Source organism: Conger conger, chromosome 10, assembly GCF_963514075.1.
Source record: "Conger conger chromosome 10, fConCon1.1, whole genome shotgun sequence".
Lineage (NCBI taxonomy): Eukaryota > Metazoa > Chordata > Actinopteri > Anguilliformes > Congridae > Conger > Conger conger.
In genome coordinates this window covers 27,224,038-27,249,197 of record NC_083769.1, presented here as the reverse complement: position 1 = coordinate 27,249,197, position 25,160 = coordinate 27,224,038, and the positions used below count along the sequence as shown (strand labels likewise).

Genomic DNA, 25,160 nt, shown 5'->3' with positions numbered 1-25,160 from the left:
TGACGTGTAAAACGGAGCTGATTGCGTTGATGGATTAGGTGTCAAGGACAATGATGTGTGGGAATAACTGTGTTCCAGCAGAGTGGCTGCAGCAGTTGGAAATGATTCAGTGTAGGAGGAGGAGGAATGTTGTCCCTTTCGCAGTAAACTACTGAACAGCCAAATGTATACATTTCTCCTTGATGTAATGAGGTAGATGATATGGCTTGTACAGAATATCTGGGCATGTTCACACTCCATATGGGCTCATATCTGGATTGTAATCTGTGAAAACATAGGTAATTGTATGAAGACAAAAAATGAGGCTGAATCAGAATCAGTAAAGCATTTCCCTCCTGCCACCTGTATGTTTAGTGGAGAACCAGCTTTAACTTTGAGAGTCATGACCTGACTTCTTGCTTTCACTCACATTTTTATTTCAATGGTAGTTTAATGTATATAAAAACATTGAAAATGGACCTCTACCGTGGTTAAAAAAACAGACCTCTTTCAAAATGTAACCTGTCATTGTACATCGTTGCCGATGTACTTGAATGAGGTGCTCTCATGATTCCTATGTTGACTGCCTTTGATGCGTTCTGCTCGTTCCACTTGAGTGATCAGAGAAGCTCATAAAAAGTAGTTTTCCCTCTTGTAAATTGCTGAAGTTTCCTGTTGATGAAGCAGGAGGAAGATGCCTCCAATAGCCCATAGCAATGCAAGATGATGTAGAATGCCTTCAGAAATCTGATATATTTCATGTATTGATTTTGGCATGATAATTGCAGTAGTTTTTCAAGTTGCATATTTGTGTCAATTGGGTCTTATTACTTGAATTAATGTGCATTACATAGTCTCAAGGAGCACAATGTAAGAAAAGGCTTTAATGAGTACTAAGACCTAGCGCTTCACAGTGGCATAAAAATAACGAGCAGTTGTTTCATAATAATTGGTAACTGATATGTACCAGGAGGGTCGCTCGGCTGAACTAATCTCATTTTATCACAGTGGAATGAAATCCTGTGTCCTGCTATGGACTCTTGGGAATTGTAGATATACCGAAACTAGGAATTCTGTACACAATCTGCCATCTGTATTACTTGATGTAATTTTCCTGACAATGCCTGGGTCTACAAGTGTGTCAAAGCTACACTGTCTGTCAATGTGCCTATTCAAAGGCATTCAAAGAGAATCAGGAATCAAAGCAGGATTGCCCTCGACTAGAAATTCACCCACCTCTTATTTTATCCTTGCTGGCTCGGGCAAATTTAGGTTAAAACTTCTGCTTTTTAAATATTCAGGTGCAGTTTATTGGTCAGCTTCCTCCAACCCTGCTTATTGAGCTCCACGGTTCTTATTCAGAGTGGTTGGGCCTTTTGTGCGGTTGGCCACAGTGAGGTATTTTTGCTCTGGAGAAAAGCCCCTGCCTGGCACAGCCTCCTTCCCCCCGACAGGCCTCAGAGCCCAGCTGCAGACACCACTCTCCTCCCCTGCCAGGCCCTCGGCCCAGTCAGCTGCCCACAGGAAACCAAGGGAAGAGGAAAGCTAGACCAGAGAACGATTTGAGGACACTGAGTTAAGGAGTTGCAGGGGCACAAAAGCCCCTCTGTTCAGTCTCCCCAACCTCTTAATATATTCCAACTGCATCTCTGCTGGCTCAACATGGATGCTCTGAAGTTGTTGGTGTTTGACATGTTCCCAGTTCTCTGTTGTACCCCCCCCCCTATTCAGGATCATGGGTTCCACTTTACGTACATACTGACTTTTAGCAAAACATTTGACATACATTAAACAGTATTTCATTGGAAGGGAAAGTGAATAAAAATGAACAGAAAAATAAGAACAATAATAAAAAAACAACAATAATGATATCTTGACAATAATAATAGTTTTTTCCTAACTGTATTCCAACAATATATTTTTTTAAATAGTTTTATTCTGATTAGAGGATTTCCTTTCCCTTTTAATTTTATTCTACTCTTTTTAAATTCTTCCCTTTGTCTTTTTTCTTTAATGTGGCCTATCACCAACCCTCAGCCTGTCTAATTTTTCCCACCTTCAAGCATATAAACTATATTTATCATTTCCCTGAGATACCAAGGTTTCTACTCTGCTTTGATGTTTTACAGTAGATTTAAAATGCTCCATTTGTAAATCTTGATCTGAGGTAGACTTGAAAATAAATATTTGTGTATAATAACATTTACAACCATGAGATTCATATTTTTGAAATCCCTAAGCAGCACAGTCTGTAGCCTTGATATTACAGTTTCTTAGCCTCATTTGAATTTGAGTCCAGAAAAGGCTCCCTATGGGACAGTACCAGGCATATGTTGAATAGATTCAATATATTTTGTTCGGAGTACGGTGCCCATTTCAGTTCTGTTCAATTTACATTTGTTTTAATGAATCCTATTTTTTTCAAAGCAGCTTAATCTGCTCATGACTTTTTAGTCCATGAAAAAACAAACATTTACTAAATGTGATGCAAATTGCATTCCAGCGCTTTTAATTTGGCAATAAGCAGAGCTGTAGGAGCAGTCTTATTCCCGCTTACATCACTACTGAAATACATTAGCAGTTGGGTATGTTATGAATATAAGAACACTGTCAGCTCCGATATTATCAGGCCACACTTTATTCAGTAGACCTTACATTTCACTGTGGCAGAAAATTGTTCAAGCACAATGCCTTTTAGGCATTATGGACTAGCTCTGGTGACAGTTGATGTGGTTTTATTTGTGCCTAATAGACTTGTGTATTTAAGAGAATTATAATTTGTGCAATGTTACATTCTTTAATACACTTATATTTTCTAAGGATGAGAGGATGCATTTTACATGTATTCTGCTGTCACCCTAGCACCGCTGTTATGATGTGACTTGCTAAGAGAATCATGCCTTATTACTTTCTTATGATAATGTTATTTTGGCACTTACCAGCTGAGTCAGAGAAGCTTTATAGTCATTATTGGTGCTGAAGCAGATGGCTAATGTACTGTGAATTGAACAGTCATCAGATGCAGTCCTTAAGGACCATGGCTTGTACCCCCAAGGTTGCAGGTGTGATTTTTGATATGTGTGAGTAAAGGGAGGGAGTCTCAAACTGTCTTAAGCCATCACTATTTAACATCTTTGTAGCACCACACCACTATTAAACAGGCAAGATCAGGCACCCAGGTCTCTCTGGTAAGGAGAGGTAGTAAACAAGGAAAACGATGTATGAGTTAGTTTTACTGTGGAGGCCAGCTATTCCGTTTTCAGCGTTTGTACACATAAAGCCAAAAAGCTCCGAAAATCACCAGGGAATCTGTGCGACAAGTCCACTTGCCTAGCAAACACCCAGCTGATTGTGAGCCAAACTCCCAAGGCAATGACTCCAGATTTTGTTCAAGCCCTATCCTTTATTTTTGTAATATTCATTAGTTATTCAGTGAAAGCACTTATGAATGCCTTTTATAATTTGCGTAGTAACAGTCCAGTGTGTCATGATCGATTACCATTGTCTGGCTGTGCCATTTACTGTAATGAGCTGTTTAAGCTATTAAAACCTCACCCCTCTTCTGCTGTATTACTTTATTAATTTCCTGTGTTTTCATAAACAGACTTCACTGTTTCCATAGTGATATGCCCAGGAATAAATATCCTGTCTGTGCCCTGTGGTTGGCTGTTATTTCTCTGAGGTTGTTATCAGACATGCTAACTTTGAGCCCGTACTCAAGAGCGATTTATCGATTTGGTGTGAGTAAGATTCACTCCATTGTGGGATGTGAGAATTCAGGATGTGGACTATTCGCTGGTGAGTCAGATCATTTGAATGTCTGAATGCGTCCATTAAGCAAAATGCCATGAGGTGGGCTACAATACAAGGGTCTTTGGGGTTGTGAGAGTAAACTTATAGAAGTTTTGTGAACTTATGGAAGGATAATGGATTGTTGAACTCACAGGAGTCTCATTGCACTGAGCCCTCTGAACCACTGACCCAGTTGTCTCCTGGATTATAATGTATTATATCCAATTGTGTGTCACAAATGTATTTCCACAACCCACTGCGAGACTCTGTACAAACTGCCAAGTAGACAGGCAGGCAGGCAGGCAGACAGGTAGGCAGACAGACAGGTGGGCAGGCAGGCAGGCCCCTCCAACGCACCTGTTTGGCCTCCAGTTAAAAGCCGCAGGACAGGAGTCTGTCGAAAACAAGTCGGGGCAATGAAGTTTAATCTTCACCTTTCAGCTAACCAGAGTTCTGGTGCAACGTTCTGACCAATGGTGCTGTCTGCAGGTGAATAAAAAATGGAAGGACCCAGCCTCTGTGAGTCAGAGCAGGAGAGACAGCGCCTGTGGCCACAGCCAGCCCTGACGGACTGTAAACCTGCACTGCGGGGAGAAATGAAAACAAGGAGCGGAGCTCCCAGCACTGGGAACACCAAGCTCCTGGAGTGAGAGCAGAGAACCTGTTCATGTGGAGCTCGGGAAGGAGAGTGTTTCAGTTTGAACAAGCGCATCGTATTTTACCAGACAACACGCCCCTCAGGGGTGACCTGCATTTCTCTGGCAGCATTAAATGGCCCCAAAGCGGAGTCTTACTCCGCTCCATACATATTTTAAAAGCCCTGCTCCATGGAGGCCAGGCTGTAAGATGGACTACTGTGTTTCGCTTTCTTTTTCTTGTGGCCGTCCTGTAAAAATACTGCCTTTACAGAAAAATACTGTACTGCCTTTTCCCCCCCCCTTTTTTTTTACTGTATATACTGGGCCCATACAGCCTGCTACACATATAGGCCCCGTGAGAAAGCAGCTACCTCACCAATTTAGGTCATGCAAGGCTCTCTAGACTTGCAGTACATCAACTTAGTGTGACGTAAAATGATTTATTATTGCAGCTGGCAGGTTACTCCCTCGCTCATAAAAGGTTATAGGTATCTGTAAGTGACTGTGGCACTAATCTCCCTGAGTACCTGACCCTGAGAGGACCCTGTCACACTGGGGTGTCCTGAACAAGCACAACCAAAATCATGTAATTCTGAAAGCATCTTTGCTTTATGGATTTATATTTTTTGCATGTGCCTAAGACTTATATACATATGTACTGTATTTATTCTGTTGGATTCAGTTTACTCGCATCCATTAATCAGTTAATTTCAGTAAATGTTTGGGTTTTATTGTTGTTCATGGTCAAAACAATGGGAATCTCTTTCCCATATCCCTGACAAAGTGTTCCGAAGGGGTTGAATTATCCTGTAATCCTGCCAGAGAGGCCAGTTTACCTTGAAAAGGGGCTTCTCGATCCTTTACCATCTCGTTGGGGCGTAGTCCCGAGCTGGGCATTCCTCTACACACGTGCATTTCCCTATTATTATCACCTGATAAACAGCGCAGGACCAGGGCTTCAATTCCACAGACAAATTTAGGAGCCCTGCGACTTCAGGTGGGGAAATTCCCATTTCCATTTAAACAGCTGAACTCTGGGGACAGCAGGGCACAGAATGGTGAATGTGCACATTTGTCTGAATGAAGAAAGTCACCTCTATTTGCAGGGACACTGAAGGCAAGGTAATTGAACAGAGAACACAAAAGAAATCACTTGTTAGATTGATTCTTTCCCTTTGGAATTTAACACCATTTTGTTTCTAATAAAACGCTACAAATGTTGGTTAAAGCTTGTACTGTTTTATTTTCTCTATAGCAGCTGGGGGTGTACTGTTTATCTGGTCTGGCTGAAGGATTGTATTGCACTCCAAGTCTGATTCTGCCAGCTGTCTTCTGTAGTCTGTCAGTCCTGTGGGCATGTGCTTTTGTTCTTGCGTCTGGCGTCTACTTAAAAAATGGCCAGTCTAGCGTGGTTTCTCAAGGTCTCCGATTTTGTGGTGTGGAGTTCTGTCTTTCTGACTCCACTCCCCCCGCGTCCCAAACGCCTCACCTTGGGTACGAATATCTTCCATTATTCTGTCATCTTCCATAACAAAACCGAAGACAAGTGACTGATGATTGGACTCTCTGAAGCAGGGAACAAAGTCCTCTTCAGTGCCTCGACCAAATTAAGCAACCTGTAAAAGCAGAGTGGCTTATGCTGGAACTGCGTGACTGCAGAGGGAACTGTTCCCCTTCTCCATCTGTGATGTGCAATAGCACTTTATTTGAAAATCTACAAATAATTGTCTTCCTTTATAAAAAGGGCAGAAGTATTTGTTTCTCTGTGAATTGATGCAATCAGTTTGGTACAAAATAGTTTGCTGCTCAGTATCAGATGGCGATAAGATGAGACGTGATAGCAGGGGGAAAAACGGGCTGTGTCATCCTAACAGAGACGCTGGCGTATTGGGATGCTCTATACCTGCGGTGAAACTTATCAATAGCAGGTGCTCTTATCCAGAGCAGCTACCAATGCAAGACATAGTACGTAAGCACAATTACCTGATGAATGTGAACTATTGTTCTAGACCTGGTTAACTAAATTTGTAACGAAAAAAGATGCAAATTCACTAAGTTAACTATGCGAACCAAGAACCAAAGTACAAATTCTAAATGCATACAGACTTCGGCCTGAGGAGAGAAATGAAAAAATAACGCAAAACCATAAAAAACATGACCTGAATTGGTACAAAAAGTTTGAGAGTACTACAGAGTGTGGAAGGGAGCGGAAACTAAATGCAGTATGAATGGGTGGGTCATTCAGTCTGCATCGGAAGATGGCCAATGATTCTGCTGTCCTCTCGCTCTGAGTAGTTGATTCCACCGCTGTGCCGGTACACACAGCCATTTTGAATGTGAGAATCAGCCATGCTGAGAGGCCAGAGCCAATCCTCTCAAGCATTTCAGAGTGGAGAGATCTGGCTGGGGTGGCTTGAGCCATGGTGGGGCTGTTACTTCCACTGCCCTGTAGACTAATGGCAGGTTTGTAAAATCGACATAAGGCACAGCCAGTGCAGTGAGATGAGGAGGAGTTAGAAAATGGGAATTCAGTGCCTCTGATCACTGCTGCAGAAAATTTAGGACGGAATGGGTCTGATGCCACATTTGAATAACTTCTTCCTCAAGGGCACAGGAGAGGGAGGGTGTGGGAGGTGTCGGAGTCCAGACAAGGTGCCCTGTGGTGTGGCTGGTGCATCTTTGATCAATGGCCTTTAGAGCTGTGTTACTTATCTCTCTGGGACTGTGTGGGCTGAGTCCAACAGCTGCTCTCTCTCTTTCTTTCTCTCTCTCACTCACTCGCTCTCTTACTCACTTCCAAAAAAAAAAAAAAAAAAAACCCCATCTAATACACAGAGCAGGACGTTAACTCCGTGCTGCTCAAGTGGTCCAGATTCACCAGCCTCTGTGAGATGGATTTGTTTATAGAAATGTGGAAAATGGAAATTCAGCCATGTGGACTCAGATTAATTTCACTGCTTCGGTTATGAATATGAATTGCAGGGTATACTATATTTTTCCCCACCCCAGCTCTTTGGTAATGGAAACTGTTCCGTGGGAGTGACTTTGGGTTGCTGTTTGTTGTACTCCATAAGCACAACGGAAATATGTAATTTGCAGCATAAACTTGAAGTTCTGTGGTTATGTTTACTACTGATGTATGATTGAGTAGCCACACACAGGAAAACTTTTCCCTTGCTGTTAAAGCATTTTCTTATTTTGAGGAGTAATTTATTTGAAAAGATGAAAATGATTAGTTCGACAGATACATGCATGTTGGTGACACACTGCTGCTTTTGTGGTAGGCTATTCTTCATGACCTGAGGTCATTCTGAATGACATATATCCATTCGTCTGTGTCTGCTGCAGTTAATCCCACAGTGGCTTCATGGCTTTTAATCCTGGCCTTTACTCCAGTTTACTGACCCGCTGGCGGTTTCATTTCTCCGGGGAATTACCCACATGCACGCACACATACAGACACACTAATGCACTGCATGCATGTGCACACACACACACACACACACACACACACACACACACACACACACACACACACTCACACACACACACACCTCCCTCCTCAACCCCAAATTTTACCATGTTACCAGCTGTATGAGACTGAGTAGGAGGCTGTCGTGTCTGTGGTAAAGGGCAGTGATTTTCGTAGAGTAGCACCCTTGCTAATTGCAGCTCCCAGCTTGCAGGGATTTTCAGCCTCATCAGATAAGACAGGCGTGTGGAACAAGCAGCAGAAGTGAGGGAGGGGGGTGGTATCAGTCTATCAGTGGCAGCAGTGGTTAGATGTAGAGGTAAAAGCTGGCCAAGCCTGACATCACAGTCGCCATCCCTCAGAAAGACAGGGTTTCTGATCGAGGTTGTGGCATCAAGGAGAGGCTCTTACAGAAGCAGTTCCATAAGCGCAAAGGTCAGTCGCAGCACCCAAAAAACATCCTGTGCGTTTGTGCTCGTAGCCTTGCCAACCCCAGCTCACCGCAGGCTGTGCCTGCCTCCCCTGGTCTGCGCTTCTGCCCACATAGCAGAGCGACACGCATAACAGACGCAAAGACAGGAAGTTGTTTTTCCACTCCCACTCCCTTCCTGTCTGACGCAATGTTTGTATGCTGTCAGTAAACAGGGGAGCCCATGCCGCCCTGCCTGCTCTTATAGATGAGCTACAGTGTGACACATTGTAAATACAATGTCTTTTTCCCCTATGTCAGCCTTTTCCAGAGCAGAGGCTGCGAGCTGTGATTCACCACAGAATGGGCATGGCATTCTGCCCACGGGGAATTATGTATTATGTATCAACACTGCATTAAGAGCTTAAGATGGGGCTGAACTGCTGCAGAGGAAATGCTGCCCCAGCTGTGGCCCCCCAGGCTTCCCCTTTCACACTGCAGTGTCAAGCCTTCATTATGAGGTGATGGGCTACCATCAACTCGCTGTGTATTTGTGATCAACCTTTCCAAAGTGGGGGGAGTTCATGTCTCTGCAGTTGGCAAAGATTGTATGCAAGACACCTGCACTCCACCCAGACTCGCTACCCTAAACTGCATCCTTAATTATCTCGCTCTATAAATAGGGGATTTGTTAACCATAATCTTTTTATTTCTCCCCAGACATGGGTGTCTGCGAAGCAGATATTTAAAAGCAAAAATAATGAGTCCCTGATGCCCAGGTACATTTCAGTTTCCCAAAAAACTAATTTATGCTTGGCAGAAGATGTTTTTTAAATGGACAGAGGGACTGGGAATTAGAGGAAGTACTGTGGAGAGTTTGTTTCCTGTTCTTGCTTCTGTTTCCTACATTCATACAGCTAGGACATCCAGTGTGACCATCATCACTGACCTGCTCTCTGGAGCGACGGTGGCATGCACACTTTAAAACTTTTAGCCTGTGCTTTGTGATGTCTGTAGATGATCTCAGATGTCTGTGAGTGGGAAACACGTGGGGGCCATGGTAAAGCGAAAAGTAGCCTCTCTGTCTCTGGGGAACAGGCGTCGGGTGCTTTGTTTCTGGTGTTGGCCTAAGTGTAAACTGTCCGATTGTGGGTCCACCTGCTCTGTGTGCTCTTTTCCCCTCCGGTGTTTAGCTACATCTCTTCTTCATATGTTTCCTGGCATTGAACACTACGGAACCGCAGGAAGACCCGCATTGCACTAGTGATTATGGGTTCACATGCAGCACCTAAAAATGTTGAGTGTTTGTGTATGGTGTTTTCCAGCAGGAAATGTACTGGTCAGAGAACTGGGGTTATTACCAGAAGGGTGTAAGATTGATCTGCATCTGATTTGAGCTGTAGGGATTGTGTGGTGGAGCGTAAACCTTGGATTCCATGGTCTAAGGAGCAAACAAAGTGCTTGTAATTGAGTTTGAAATGATTGATTAGTACAGGGAAACTCAATCTTTCCCAGAAGGGCTGGTGTGGGTGCAGGGTTTTGTTCCAAACAAGCAGTTACAAGAACCTTGACTAGTAGAATCAGGAGTGTAACTGCGTGGTTGGAACAAAAGCCTGCTCCCACAGTCACCCGTTTTGGGAAAGATTGAGTATGCCTGGATTAATGGATCGATGGGAGCGGTGTATGTGCGTGCTATATGGCATTGAGCTGTGAGGACCTGCAGTGTCATGTTCTGAGGCTGTAGATATGAGAGAAACCCATCCACCCTCTTCTTATGCTGTAGAGATGTGTCTATAGATTATTCATATATGGAGATTGGTTTTTTGGTGTCTGTAGGGGTGAGCGGTCATGGGTTGTGAAAATGTGATTTCTGTCTCTTCCTGGATGAAATAGATCTGGTGCTATAGACCTATGTGGAGGCTTATGACTGGTTTACTGAGAGGAACAAAGACTATACAATTTATTTATTTATTTATTTTTTACATTTTGCTTGATGTCATGCACCATGCCAGTAAGGCTAATTTTTATTTGAATGAGAGAGTGAGAGGGTGTGCCTTTTTCACTGGTACATATTTCCCCAAATGCAGGAATTTGTCCCATCTGGCACATCTTGGTCAGAGGAAGGGTGTGTCTGCCCTCATGTCTGTTTGAAACCTTTCCCTCTATATAGTGCACCATTCCCTGAAAGCCCTCTTTATGAGCCTGCTGAAAGGGCCCGTCACCATTGCTATGACTTTTCATTGAAGTGTTGGTTTTTAACGGTACTGGTACCAGCGTCCTGTTTTCCCCTGCTCGGCTTGTCAAAGCAGCCAGTCAGACCGTGTGTGTGTGGTCATAAAAGAAAAGGATTTGCACACGTTCTGAAAGCCCCATTTGTTTCCCTAGTGAATTAAGTCAGAATTTCTTCTTCCTCCCTTTTATATCCCTTGCTTATTTGCAGGCGGCCCTGACACTGAGGATTCTGTGTAGAGCTCAGCAAGCTGAATTAAGCTGGATTTTCTCTGCAAGATCAAATCTTCCTGGATGCCCAACATGCATGTTTACACTTCCTCTCTCACTTCCTGCTTCACCATTCTAAATCCAAACAAGGACATCTTTGGACAAAGCATTGTTTTCTTTTTTTTCCTCTCTCTGTGTCTGCAATGCATCATACTTCAGTTTATTTTTGGAACCAATGTCTTTCTGTCTCTTATGAAAAATTGTTCAGGGATGTTTTAACAAAAGGGCTTCTCAATGGTTTTTCTGTAGCAATAAGTCCAATTCTGGATGTAATGCTGGACATAATGAAAACGATGTAGCCCTTTTGACTTGGGCTTGTCAATGCCTTTAAGGGTATACCGCATAGAATGTACATCTGTTTGTAAAGCACATCTGCAGTTCTTCTCAGTGGCACATCTTGTCAGATTGATAGAGCAGGAATAGTTATGGCTTAGGATGTTTACTGTGGCTCCAATGGCATGCATTTAGTCAAATACACACCCAAGATAAAGTATGGGTGATAGAAACCACTGTCTTCTCCTGACATTGGCATTATTACTGCAGATTAATGACTGTAAAGAGCCAATTAAACATCCCTTCCATCTGGTTGTTTCTTAAGTGCACTTTTGTTTTTTAGTGCACAGTGCTGTTGTTTTAAATGTTATTTTTTTCTCTGTGGATTGGCAGCAGTCTATGTGCGTCAGTCCATGGGGATTATGGTTTTATGGTTTTGTGTGTTTCCTATGCATTACTTTTTTTAAAATAGATTTACACTGTAGTTGTTTGGCTGTTGGGGTGATATTCTGCATTAGGAACTGTGTGTTTCCCCTGAAACAGGACATTCTGGATGCTAAAGTTTGTTTATTAAAGTTTAGCTAATGAAGGCCTTCTTTGGGTGCCCAGTGGCTACCTGGATACCCCTGCTGGAACACAGTACCACACAGTACCACACAGTACCACACAGTACCACACTGGACCACACTGGACCACACTGGACAGAGCTGCGCTCCGGGTGTGGGCTGCAGTGATCAGTTGCATCTGGGATTGCATATTCCCTGGGTGTCCTTCCTCTGATAGGCATATATTTACTTGGCTGAAGTCTTGCTCTCTCATCTGTGGAAATGTAAATTTGGGGGACTGACTGTGTCTCTCAGCAGACGGTGGATTGGATGTTTTTGATGTCTGCTTTGATTGCAAAGGTCGGATAACAATGAATTTGCTTCATATAAGAAAGCGCAAATTGCACATTTACTTCTTTATACAGACATTTTATGTAGGCATTTCACTGGCATTTCATCATTGAATTTCATTAGCTCTATAAAGGTCAAGTCTTTGAACTAGACCTACCTATATTTTCTTTCATAAGCTGACAAAACTTTTGTGTGTGCTTTTATTATGTAACTTCCTCCCGTTGTTGCTCAATGCATCAGGTACTTTTGGCATACTGCCATTATCACATCATCTGTGCTAATTAGAGGCCTGTTTCTTCAGCTGATTGCACTAACTGGGCCCCAGGAGTGTTTGTTAGGCTTGGAGCAGAGGTATATACCTGGGACTACATCTATCAACAGTCCTAGCATCAGAGTAGGATATTATAACTGATCTGGGATCAGTATGGGGTGGGTAGGGGAGAAGGAGGGAAGGTGAAGCTTGGTGCAGTAGGAGGGGGAAATGGTACTTAATGGATAAACAGAAAAAATGAAGGTGAATGCAGCCAGCCTGGAACCTGGAAAAGGATATCAAGACGAGTTAATAGTTGTATCTGCTATAAAAAGAGGTGGCAGCAACCACTCCATAGAGACACCACTTTATGAAATATGAATTTTCATATTTGAAGCAGACTTAAGATAAGACCTTGATGATTAAAGCAGAGTTCAGAGAAGATTGTCTATTGCAGGCCTACACTGGTCTTGTCTGGGCCGATCAGCATTTCTAGGTTTGCGCTTCTGCATTGTGTGCTTTAAAAACAACTCACACTTTCTCGTATCTCTGCTGGAGATTTCTTTAGGCTGTGCTGTAGTTGCTTGGCACATTACCATGAGGTAAATGAATGTATGCTGTGCTTGCAGTGGATATGGATTGACATGTCATTTTCTAGATGGTTCTCTCTGTGTAGACTTGGATCTGAATCTCTTCAGTGAGTATGAGTGGTATCCCCATGGCAGTCTGTGCCATTATCTGGACCGCTTTTCCTTGGAGAAGGCTGAATGATGCTGGATACTGCAAGGGGAGTAATGAAGCTTCTTTTGTGATGAGATGCACACACACACACACACACACGCACACATCTCTAGATCTAAACTAAACTAAACTAAACTAAAAAGTGTAACATTTCTGCAGGTCATTATGCGCACTGCAAAAATAGTATGAGGAGACTGCATGATGCTATATGTATGCAGGAAGAGCAATGCAGCATTTTGGGATGGGAAATATGTGTGTGTGTGTGTGTGTGTGTGTGTGTGTGTGTGTGTGTGTGTGCGTGTGCGTGTGGGGGGGTGGGGGGTGGGAGGGATCATAATTATAAATTAAGTGTCGTGAAAAAGTAGCCTAATCTTTTTTGCGAGTGAGAGATAAAAATGAAAACCGGAGGTCTTCTTACTAAAGCACAAAAGGAGGCCTGTGATGATGGGCTGCTCTCCTGGGATGCAGTGTCCATGAGTGCGTTTCCACAGAGTACTGCAATCCCTGACTCAGGCATTCTGCCTCTGCACCCAAGACACCTATCTCAACTGCAGGTATACAGTTTAAACAGAATGGCCTGCCTGTAGTTGCAGTCAGTTAGCTGGAGGGTAAACAGCAGGGTGTAATAGCTTAGTTTTATCAAACATGCCTTTATTCAAGAGAATAAATGCAACATGGAGATGTGCTTTCAATGGGACATCTTATAAATGAGCTGTACATTCTGTTCTCCCTGTCAATTGACGATCGTGATACCCTTTGCATTAATGCTCATTTAGGGCAGCATTCAGCCATGTCGATTGGCAAATAGCCGTTACAGTGCTTTGTGCCTTTGTGAGGTACTATAAATGAATGTACCATAAAGAAGCATTCATGTGGAATCAGTCAATTTAATCTGCATGTCCACCACTAAAGTAGAGGTTTCCTCAGGGGTGATTTGTCATTTGTCTTCTGGAAAATGATATTAGCTTCATGTATATTCATTTATGGAATTGTTAAGTACTCTGTATTGACCTTCTTGAAGTAAGGTCATCTCTACTTAGCTTGTACACCTGTCGTTGCACCATTTCATTGGTAAGGCAATATGCTGAAATAATTTAACTCTATTAGCGTCATCTTAACTAAAAACATAGTTATATACTGAATATAGTTCCTTTCAGTAACCCAAAAGTGGATTTTACTGAACTGGGCATATAGAAATGTTGAGTGTCATTGAGCGTGAATCATCAATCAGAATGCACAGACAGTGCTTCAGTGTAACAGCAGTTTATGCTTCTTCATGCGTGGAGCCTAGCGTCCACGGTGATCAATATGGAACCAGCCTCACAACCAAACGGCTCCGGATGACATCCCTAGTTCTGCAGTCCATCATAATCACGGGCCAGGCTTTCCGACCGGACAGCGCGTTAGCGAAGACATAGTATTGTTTGAAGTGATTTTGTCACAGCTAAGTGGGGCGGCAGAGAGGAGGATTGATTAAACTGATACAGTAAGCTGGCAAAAGCTGCACCATTAAAAACCTTTGACTGATTATGCGGATAAATTGGGCCACATTAAGAAAACACCTCTCAAAACCCTGGGTGAGATTGGGCTGAGATGGAGCACTGCTTGGCAAACAGTGCCGCAGAACAGCGGTTGCTTCCACACTGATCCCACCGCAGAAAAGGAAATAAAGGGATTAATGGAGTGTCTGTGACAGGCTGCACAATTAGAGCTGCTGCAGAACAGAGACAGGAAGAGATGGAAGCTACTGTTTCGGTTTACTTTGGGGACTGTAGTTTTGGGCAGGTGAGGCTGGGGGGAAACTACAAAACATGAGAATGAGGGGGGAAAGGGCGGTGTCTAAATGGTTCAGCCAATCACAGTGGCTCATAGAAAAGCTTTCTTATTTTCATTAACCCCCACTCTCCTTTTAACACAGTCTCTCACTCATTCACTACCACAAGCGAATAAGTTCTTTTTGCAAATTGGCAGACAGCGAATCTGGAGCGGTGTTCGATGTCATTGTTGTGGGAGCGCCGGACAGGATGAACCTGTCCTCTGTGCCAGCCACGTCCCCAGCGTACTGCACTCAACCCCCCATCAATCCCGCCATTGTGTCTCCATCCAGTACTGGCCCCCAGCCGGGCGGGTGGACACACGCACTGTGAGGGTAGAGATAGGCGTCCTGCTTCTCGTTAAGAGCAGCCGGAAAGGATTAAAGTGGGCCACGCCGGGTGCCCTGTGCTGGACAGGCCAGCGTGAGGCCTATTGTCAAGCAGGAGAGGAGGAGGAAGGGCCCCTTTGTGCTCTCTGTGCCCTCGGAGTGCACACAACCACTTGTTTTTAAACGAAGTGAATAGATAGGAAGGAAACCCGTGGGAGGGGGAAACCCCAGCCCTGCTGCCATGTTCAGAGCCTTGAGTCACTGTGTCTCTGTTCAGGGCCTGCATCCACCAGCACTGCATCCTGGGCAACCTGTGTCTCAGAAGGTGAACAAATAAATACAAAATGCACTATCAGGTTTGTGTTGCACTTACCGATAACAGAAATGGTTTTGCTCTGGGAAAATGCATCCCTTGGCAAAGACCGTTGACTGATGCCTGAACTTTTGAAATCTGATTTCCCGATTACTACCCCCCCTCTTCCCCCTGCATCCCTCACCCCCAAGCGCATATCAGGCCAAATGTGATTCTTTGCCTCATTAAGATGAGGGATTGAATCCACCTTGTACGGTTATCAATGATACCATTTTCAGTGCCTCATTGGAAAGCTTTAAATTGAATCATGGCTCAGGGCTGATTTACTTGAATAGTTGAAATATGTTGAACAGTTTGTAACAACAAAAAATCAATTTAATGGATGATCTATTGAATTCAATTTGGCATTAGGCATATTACTTCCGTAATGACATCTCAGGAACCTGCAGGGCAAACATTGGCCTATTTTGGGCTGTGTGGGTTACCGTAGGGGTGGGAAGCAGCTCGCCCAGCAGGAGGCGTGGGTTGTGAAGTCCAGGCTAAAGCAGGCTGCTCTCAGCTGCCATCTCTCTGAGGCGTCACACGGACGGAAAGCTGTCCGTCTCCTCCGGCCTCAGAGTGTGCTTCCTCTGTCACCGCCGTTCTGTCACTCCAAATCTGCACCAGATGGCATGTCCAGGCCTGTCAGCTGCCACCCATGATGCTTCCATCCACCATAACTCGGTAAATAATATCCTCCACCATTCCCCGGGGACAAGTCTCTAGGGACTTACTCTTTGGTTGGGCCTTAAGACAAGTTTCTTGTGCTGAACATCGCTGTTCGTCATGTGCTACTTAGTCAATGATGCATTCTTGCCATAATGTCAACTTAGAGGCTTGAATAGAAGTAAAGTTCATGGGTGTCTTCTAGGGCGGCCTGTAGCATAGTGGTTAAGGTAAATGACTGGGACAGGCAAGGTCAGTGGTTCGAATCCCGGTGTAGCCACAATAAGATCCGCACAGCCGTTAGGCCCTTAACCCTGCATTGCTCCAGGGGAGGATTGTCTCCTGCTAATCAACTGTACGTCGCTCTGGATAAGAGCGTCTGCCAAATGCCAATAATGTAATGTAATGTCTTCTGCTTAGTACTATCAGGATGCATTTAAAATGGAGTATGACTTTCCTCTGAATGGGCATTCCCCCACCCCCCAACAAAGTAATTATGTAACCTATAGCTGTCGAATCCTAATAATGCAACATCTTGTTTTGAAATGGAGCTCATGTGCGCTGTTGCTGTAGTTTTCTGTCTGAATGGTTTATCTACCAATGCCTGTGCAGTATGTCAGAGCATCGTATATGTCCCTGAATTTCTGCTCCATACATATAAATTGGCAGTAGTTAACATGCTTAGCATATTCCACAGCTATGGCTAGTTTACTGGATGAATGGACAAGGGACCATAGCCCGGCTGATCAGAGCCAAGTCAGCTCAATCTTTCTTATTCCAGAGGGGAAGTTGGTGTGCAGATAGAGTTATGACAAGAAGACAGGACGAGATTCAGAATTATGGAAGAACTTAAGCAACTGTTTTCAGCAGTATTGATTAAAATATTGACTGCAACAGAACTCACCATACACAGAGGTACCCCGGATCCAAGTTTAAGAACCTCTGACTGAATAGATATGCGATTAGAGCCTTCTTAGGGTGACCCTCAAGAGCCTAGCAGTCAAGACACGAAGGATGAATGGAGTGTGGGTAGGTCTCCAGCCAGCCTCATTTGAAGGACTGCCAGTAAGAGAACATTGCTCAGGCTCATCCAGGATACCCATAACATTATCCTGTATGAGCTGAATGCCAAAGTGATCTAGATCTACTTCGAGACTCTTTATGAGGGCCGGCCCTGGTATGGGGTGCCTGGCTCACATACTGCCATAATTCAGTGAACTCACTGTTGGACTGCATTAGAGTTGGCATAATAAGGCAATGTGCTTTTCTGGATAGAGTTATAGCTATTGATTGTTTGTGATAGTCATACTTTTAGTTAATGTTTCCATTTTGGCATGGGCCTATGGTTTGTCTTAAATGTTCAAGAATAATTGCTTACTCAGTGTACACAGTCACGTTGCTGATGCTATCTTTTTTTCATTTTATTTTAACATTATTCATCTTAGCGCAGTGTACCTATACATAGTTTAGTTAGCATCATTATAGAGATGAATGACACTGTGAAGTTGATATATTATGAACTATGTTTTTAAAAAATCTTAATTGAAAATTGTGGCAGAATTTCCGCTTATTATGTACAACCTGGTTTGTAGTTGCTGGTGAGTTGCCCCTGACGTAAAGAAATTTTAGTGTTGGTTGAAATGCCTTATACATGACTATACAGTAGCCCCTCCTCGTACATGTCTGTGTTCATTATGTATCTCACTGGCTTCCTCACTGTCCAGCAAAGCTCCAATAATAACCCACTCAATGGTAATTTATTAATCCGGGCCGTCCAATAACAAGGACAACCTTTCCCTGTCTCTTCTAATTAAACCTTATTTTGTGTTTTAATAAGCAGAGTCAATTTCACCTCTCAGTAAACAATTAGATTGTTATCCCATCCAGACCCATAGGGATCAATTATGAAGTCTTCTGGTGGGCCATTAGCAGGTATTAGCACAATAAAGCTGGCCACCGGAGAGGGCTGATCATTGTCTAGGTATGGCTGTGGCTGGAGAGGATAAAAGGCTGCTGAGTGCTCTGCCTCTCCCTGCTCCTTCAGATCAGGCCCAGCTCACTGTGACTGGAGCTATGCACAGAGGAACCGGCTGTCTCTGAGCTGCGGTTTCTTGACTTCATTGTTGTGCATGCACACCAACAGGCATGCCTATGCACAAATTCATGCACACACGTACACTCATTCACTCCCGCTGCCCTTATTATTGAGGAATTTCTCCTCAGCTCATTTTGCTGGCCACCCCTGCAGCTGCTCTGTGTTAAGGTTTACACCCGAAGCTGAGATTAATCACTGGTCTGGAGGAGAGCCAATGGCCCGCTTCCATATACCAGCCGTGGACAGGTCGGGTTATGTACATCCACGTGTGCATCATCAACCGCTTTCCATTACCACAGAGGACATCATGGCAGACTGTCTGGAGCACGTTCCTAACCTGCTACATCAATAAAACCAGCCTCCACCCCAAGAGGTGATATTGGTGAAGTCTGGTCTTAACTTGGAAGTAATTTCCTTCTCCATGAATGTGTTTATAAAAAAAGTTTAGACTGACCTTGTTAGGCACCACACAGCCTAGCAATCAGAAATACCTCCTCTAGTATCTAATGCTGTTCAATTAATGAGAAACGGGAGTTAGACTGGTGAAAATGCACTTCTGGCCCTAGTGTTCCTTCCATCACCAATGCTTCTGAGCAGCAGTACAGCTGAATCTCCATCTCCAGGTCTTTGCTAACAGGCAAAGGCTGCTCCACGTCTATCCCACGTCAGCATTTGCTTATGCCGTGGGTCGGCATAATAACCTTCCCCACCGCCACCCATCTCCGGAGGGCATGCACATGCTAGCAGTGAAAATGAACTCTCTCTTTAGTGCCTTAGAAGCTCATGCACATGAGTCTGCACTCAGCAGAAGTGCTTTGTTAAAGAACAGGGCCTCCCGTAGAGTAAATGCACTGTCACTATGTGGCCCACATGTGCTTTTCTTTAAGCCTTAAACTGAAACCAGGTGGAAACTATGGTATCCAGCTGGCTCGCAAGTGAAGCTACAGATTCCCACAGTGCCCTTTATTCTCAATGTGCTCAGGTTCTCTCTTTAAATATGCTAAGTGTGGGTGACTTTGGACTGTCTACATTCATAAATGCGCAGTGGCACCAGGGAACAGAATGCTGCACAGGTTCTGTGTGCCAGTGGGCGGCCGGCTGCTTGTGAAGGTTTACCAGCGCAGGGTGGCAGTTGCTGCCTTTGCTCTGTCATATTCATCGCATGGGCTCTGAGTGCTGGCAGCCTACTCCACTGCGTTTCAGTGCGTTTACATTTCAGTCTTGTTTGTGAGCCGCACTGAAGAAAACCTGCATTCGGGGGCTAAGCCGAGTCAATACCCTTCCGTTCACCCTCACCAAACGGGCGTGAGCTAACCAGTGCTGCCATTTTATAAATGAGCACAGGCGACAGCAGAGGCACGTATCCAGCTGTCTCCCAGAAGGGGAGGCTTACTGGCCCGATTACAGCCGTTTGCAGCCGCTGCAGCACAAATTAAAGGCGGGTTTGGAGTTGTGGCACAGCGGTTGTGCTGTTGATTATCCCATTCCCAGAACACCTGTGCTGCAGTGCCAGAGCTCTGCAGGGATAGAAAGAACGAGAGAGGGAGAGAGGGAGAGAGAGCCCAGACTGCGGCAGGCTGTAATTAAGGAAATCGCTAACGGTTCTGGCAGATAAGCAGCCACCCGCCGGCCTCTCAGGCCCGCCGGCCACACCGGGCCAGCCCGGGCTCTCCTCCGACGCGCCGCTAAGGCAGGAGGCTGAATAACCTAATTGGATATAGAGGCGGCGGTGCATTGCTGTTCAGTAAATCAGATCTCAGTCTTTTACGAGCGTGTCAGCTTTCCAATGGCGATTACGCAGCAGTCGGTTTGCACGAGGCATTTGTTTTGCTAGCGGAGCCCGGGCCGCGGTGATGAACTGCCCCCTCCCGGGTGATTTACCGCCCGCCCCCCCCCCTCCTCTGATTGAATGACGTTAAGGTGAATTTGCGAAATTGAATTTTGGGCATTTGCGCCCGCCAAGCCCCCCTTGAGCTGGCATCAGCCCCCCTGCTGGAAGCTGCAGAAAGCAGGGAGAGTGCTCTTTGCAAACCTAAGCTTTTATGTCGCCTTTTCTACTGCTTCTCCATTCAAAATAAATAAAGAAATAAATACATTAATAAATTGCTTCATTCTATATGCAGACTGATTAGCTGCTTGGAATAATTCATTGTTCATGGATTGTATTTGCTTGTGCTTTAAGTTTTACCGCGTTACCTTATCCGACCCGTTCTGTTTCATCTCCAGCCTTGGTATGCACATTTATAAACGCCGCTTTGAATAAAGGCATCTGCTGAATGTAATGTAAGCTAATTTGGTATGGTAGTTCCAGCAAGTTTTGATCATGGTACTCTTGTAGAAAAACAGGAATGTTCAGTGTTTTTAGGGTGCTTCTGCTGGGCTTCTCCCTGAGGGACATCACCTTTGTGGGGTGTGGCTCTTTTCTGCCTCTAGACTGACATCCTCTGACAGAAGTACACCTGCCGGTTCCCATATGCAGCGGCTCTATCTGCTGCTCTACAGGCCCCTGTAAGGCTGAATAAGGGTGTGTTACTGAGTCTGATACACAAGCCTCTTCACACTCTAAACATGGAATATTGCCATATTTACTTTTCCTGGCCATGCTAGTGGCTCCTCTTGTTCACATAAACAATAACTATCCATTATTTCAGTGTGTCGACAGCATTCACACATTGGCAATGCCAATAATTGTTGAAACCACCGGCTGTCAAATACTGAACAAGAGCTAATGATGGAATGGAATTGGGTCTAGCACATAACCCAAGATACAGTCCCAGTGATTTTTTTGCTTTCTAGCCTGTTAGCCAACTAACCTTAAGTATCTTGCTAATGAGGGAAAGGTAAATCTTACCAGCTAAATTATTTTCTTACCTGCTACATTTCAATGTGTGCAAACACATATCCAATGTGAACAGTCTAAACTTTTTCATTTCCATGCCACTCAAGTCATGACCTGCGTGGCACTCTCAGTGAACTCACGCCACCCATGGAGTGCAGAGCAGCGGAGCTGAGCCACGCAGAGCGTAAAATAACGCCTCCAACTTCACGATAGAAGCCAAGAAAATGTGAGAACTCTCCGGCGCAGAGCAGGAAGCGTTGCTGGGTTCGGGAGAGCTTGATTGCACCCATGCATTATTAATGCCGAGTCATGTACGGGTCCCTGCGCTGCTGTACAACCTTTTCCCCACAATGACTGACCCACATTTCCACATAAGACCCCTGTGCAGTGTTCAGCTGTGTCTCCTGCTTGCAGGACAGAAACCAATCAAGACTCCTGCCATTTCTGCAGTTGATTTAACCCAATTACCTGCTCTTAATTGGACATGAGCATGAGCTATATTTTCTACTAGGAAGTGAATTCAATTTATTGATAACGCTCTGTTTACCAATTCCCTAATGCATTGCGATAAAAAAAGCACTCTCACTTTCTCTCTTACAGACACACGAACGCGCTCTTTCACTAACATGACTAATATAATTAGGAGCTGCCTCGCTCCCCGAGCTGTTGCAGCTGAGGGCTGGCAGTAAATTCATAAACGCCTAAAGCCTCAATAAGTTCTGCAGATAAGGCAAGGCTCCCCTCAGACGGCCTTTCATCTTTACCGGAGAGACTCCAAAGGTTGTGCTTGGAATTAGGGCTGTGCGCTAGTAACCTGCAGAGGAGGAGAGGTGAGGAGAGGCGATGGGATGAGGGGAGGGACTGCTGGGGGAAGGGTCCGCAGCCAATCGCTTTCCCCCCTCTCCGCTGTGACAGCATAGCGCTCTGCTGAGAGAGAGCTCTCTCTGCTCCTCAACAGCTTCTCCTCGTCTGCACCCTTACATGCACAGGGAAAACAGAGCTCCTAACTTATGAGTACAAAAATAAAATGAGATTTTAGTAGCTGTTTAAACCCTTTTTTGGCTGTTACGTGTGATTGATTAATAAGAGGCATTTTCTCGGTGGATCAGTGAACGAATTGTGTCCGGGTTCTTAGCAATGGATGATCAGGGTCGTCGAGCACCAGTGATTCAGTGATTCAGTGCTTCTGCTGGCTGCTGGCCATGTTAACCCATTGGTCCATTCAAATAAGTCTAGAAATCAATGATATTATCTGTGAATGTTTCATCACTGCAAAAGGGTATAGCGGATGCTGCATATATACACTCAGTTACCCACTTCGTTAGGTAGACCTGTATACCAGCTTGTTAATGCAAATAATTAATCAGCCAATCATATGTCAGCAAGTAAATGCATAAAAGCATGCAGATTTGGTCAAGAGGTTTGGTCAAATGTCAGAATTGGGAAAAATGTGATCTAAAAGACTTTGACCATGGAATGATTGTTAGTGCCTGACAGGGTGGTTTGAAACTTAGAAACTGCTGATCTCCTGGGAGTTTCACACACAACCATAGTACGAAATGGTATGAGAAATAAAAAAACATCCAGTGAGCAGCAGTTCTGCCGGGAGAAAATGCATTGTTCATGAGAAAGGTCAGAGGAGAAGGGCCAGATTGGTCGAAGCTGACAGGAAGGTGACAATAACGCAAATAACCACGCATTACAATAGTTGTATGCAGAAGAGCATCTCTGAGCACACAACGCATCAATCTTCGAAGTGGATAGACTACAGCAGTAGGAGACTGAATAACTAAAAAAAATCAGTTTCATAAATACCAAATAAAGTGCTCACTGAGTGTATATTTTCTCAGTTTCTGCACCCCACAGGCTGGGGCTGTTGTTCACTTTGAAGGATGTTCATGTTCGTACAGATGTATTCATTTCCTGTGCTCTACAGGGCAGGGCTATGTTCTTATTCCCAGAAGAGAACAGACTGTAGTGTGCAGATAATATGAGGGTAGATAATATTAATGTGTACAGAGTTCTCTTGTAGCCAGCCTCCAGGTTCCAAGTTTTCTCTAGGGTCTAACCCCTAGAGAACTTTCTTTCCAACGTTCTTACATGGTTGAGTGTGGATGCAGGCCAAGTGACAGCTGATCTCCCAGGGTATAGGGAAGGATACGAACACGGCAGAACGCATACTCACCAGTCACAGAAGCCTTACTGCATGAGTGTTTCCCCTGAGTTTCTGAACAGGGGTCATTTATGGAATACGCGGCGGGTCTGCTCTTTGTCCTACACACTTCAGGTGTTTAATGCTGCCCTGTGGAGCAGTGTTCCTGGAGAACAGGGTGTCAGAGCCTGCTTTCCGCCCTGTCTGATTGTGCAGCTCTCACACTGGAGATTTGAGAGGCTGAAATACAGTGCCTACCAGTTGTGAGGAAGGGAAGTGCCCGTCAGGCCTGTGTGTGCTGAAGCTCAAACAGCAATACGCTCTGTGTGAGCAGAACCAGATGCGCTCGTCCGTCAGGCTGCTGCGCTCATTTAAAATGGCCCTGTAGGACAGACCCTCTCACTGTAGCATATGGACACTTTACCAATAGTGTTGGGTCCTGTGCTGAGGGGAAAGCAAAACTCCTTCTCTGAGTGAAACTGCTGATTACAGCTTGAGGAACATTCAGATTACTTCAGATTAGTTAGTGCCATTAAATTCAAAACTACACATTTCTTAGTCATGAATACATTGTACTGTTAGTAACCCTCTTTTTTCTTTCTTCCTCTCTCTGTCTTTTCTCTTTCTGTCTTTTCTCTTTCCCTTGTCTCATGCATGCACGCACACACACGCACACACACACACACACTCACACACACACACACACACACACACACACACACACACACACACACAAACACACACACACACAAAGCCTGCAGTGATATTGAAAGAATGAAATTGCTAATTAAAAACAATCTTGAACAGCATTTTTTCCCACTGCCTCAGGGCATTCTGGGAGTGTATTCTTAGGTTGTTGCCAGGTGCCTGGCATTGTATTGATGAACAGGAGAGTACCGGAAAATGGTCTGTTCATAAGAATGCGCTCTTTTCTCAGAACCGACTGACTTTCCCAGAATCTGGCAACCTCTACAGCTCATTTTCTCAGCGATTTCCACCAGTAAGATTCCCACCAGCAAGAAAAAGTGCTTATCAGTTCAAACCTCAGAGCAGATGGATGTTTTTGGTTCTGGGTCATTTGGGGACTGCAGTGTGGTGGAGAGAGGCACGTTTTTGTACTGAAGGCAAGTGAGGCACAGCTCTGTAAGCCTGAACATCTCTAGGCTTTAAATTGTCAGCGGTAGGATCTTCTCTTCTCACTCAACACCACCCTGTTGCCATAGTATAATGCTCTGTGCAAACCTGTTCCTTTCTGCAACAGGTAGCACAGCTTTGTGCCCCAGATGAGTGACATGCAGGAGGGCCAATCCTGACCCATCTGCTTTGCAAACCCCACCATCCTGGTCTGGACCAACCCCCAGCATTCTGCCTCATTGGCTAATCTCTGCACAGATTCTTCAGTAGAGCCCATTCCTCTTTGCTAATATCAGCTCACATGAATGCCAGTTTGACAGGACATTCTATATAGCGGGTGAAATTAGAGATGGACTGCAGTGGTGAAGCACTTTGTTCTGCTCCCTGGAGAACACACATGGAGGAGCTGCGGCCCTCTCTGGGTTTGGGCTCCAGGTGTCCAGCCTGCACACTTTGATGCTTTTTGCCCCTCTCTTTTTGTCAGGGCAAATAGGGATGTGTAGTTCCAGACACAATGGCACATAACATTTTCTTGTAATGATAACAAACTGCTTCTTGCAGTTTGGAGACACCAGAGTTCTGTGCTGTCAACAACCCATCAGGCCTGACAGGAGAAGTGCTCTTGGCAGCGATGCAAGGTTCTTTCAGTTATTCAATCCTCTTCGGAAGCCTAATCCGCTAAGCTACCAGAGAAGGCCTTTTAGACGTCATGTCACCACCTCAGACCGACGAGGGCATGGAGACAACGGTTGGAGGACATGGGAGAGGTGGTGGTGGGTGTCAGAGGAAAACTGGAGTGTATTTTTAACCGCTCTTTGTGTTTTGTTTCT

General features: G+C 44.6%; 1 protein-coding gene across 3 annotated transcripts in view; it reads left to right on the top strand.

Moving 5' to 3' along the window:
• The window catches only part of LOC133138258 (guanine nucleotide-binding protein G(i) subunit alpha-2), an 81,025-nt gene that overhangs the window by 29,400 nt on the left and 26,465 nt on the right, over window positions 1-25,160 (top strand). The gene's annotated exons all lie outside the window — the stretch shown is intronic.